Source organism: Elephantulus edwardii, unplaced genomic scaffold (assembly GCF_000299155.1).
Source record: "Elephantulus edwardii isolate Elephantulus edwardi_28Jun2011 unplaced genomic scaffold, EleEdw1.0 scaffold00350, whole genome shotgun sequence".
NCBI classification, from domain to species: Eukaryota; Metazoa; Chordata; class Mammalia; order Macroscelidea; family Macroscelididae; genus Elephantulus; species Elephantulus edwardii.
In genome coordinates this window covers 882,806-883,642 of record NW_006400100.1, presented here as the reverse complement: position 1 = coordinate 883,642, position 837 = coordinate 882,806, and the positions used below count along the sequence as shown (strand labels likewise).

Here is an 837-nt window from a genome sequence, read left to right as displayed (position 1 = left end):
GCCACAGCCAGAGCGGCTGGACCAGGTGTACGCTGCACTCAAGCGGGGCCTGACGTAAGGCCTACCTGTAAGTGCACCAGCAGGAGCAAGAGAAACTCCAGAGGCAGATAAAGGAGTCCAAGAGAAATTCCCGTCTGGGCTTCCTATACGATTTAGACAAGCAAGTCAAGTCCATTGAGCGCTTCCTTAGACGGCTGGAGTTCCATGCAAGCAAGATCGATGAGCTATACGAGCAATACTGTGTTCAGCGGTGTCTCCGGGATGGTGCCTCCAACATGGTTCGTGTTTACACCACTGGGTCCCTAGGGAGCCGAGAGGCCCGGGACGGTCTGGCTGAGGCCACTCGAGGGCATCGGGAGTACACAGAGAGCATGTGTGTGCTGGTGAGTGAGCTGGAAGCACAGCTGGGAGAGTTCCATCTCCGGATGAAAGGGCTGGCTGGCTTCGCCAGACTCTGTGTAGGCGATCAGTATGAGAGCTGCATGAAGTATGGGCGTCAACGCTGGAAATTACGGGGCCGCATCTGAGGGGAGCAGGAACGGAATTCCTGTCCATTAAGGTGACAGAACTGAAGGGCTTGGCCAATCATGTGGTTGTGGGCAGCGTGTCCTGCGAGACCAAGGCCCTGTTTGTTGCCCTGCCTCAAGTTGTGGCTGTGGACATCAATGACCTTGGCACCATTAAGCTCAGCCTGGAAGTCATATGGAGCCCCTTCGACAAGGATGATCAGCCATCAGCTGCGTCTAGTGTCAACAAGGCCTCCACAGTCACCAAACGCTTCTCCACCTATAGCCAGAGCCCACCAGACACACCCTCGCTGCGGGAGCAGGCTTTCTA

General features: G+C 56.0%; 1 pseudogene; it reads left to right on the top strand.

The window, feature by feature from the left end:
• LOC102854935 overlaps nucleotides 1-837 on the top strand; it is an 11,094-nt pseudogene that overhangs the window by 7,472 nt on the left and 2,785 nt on the right.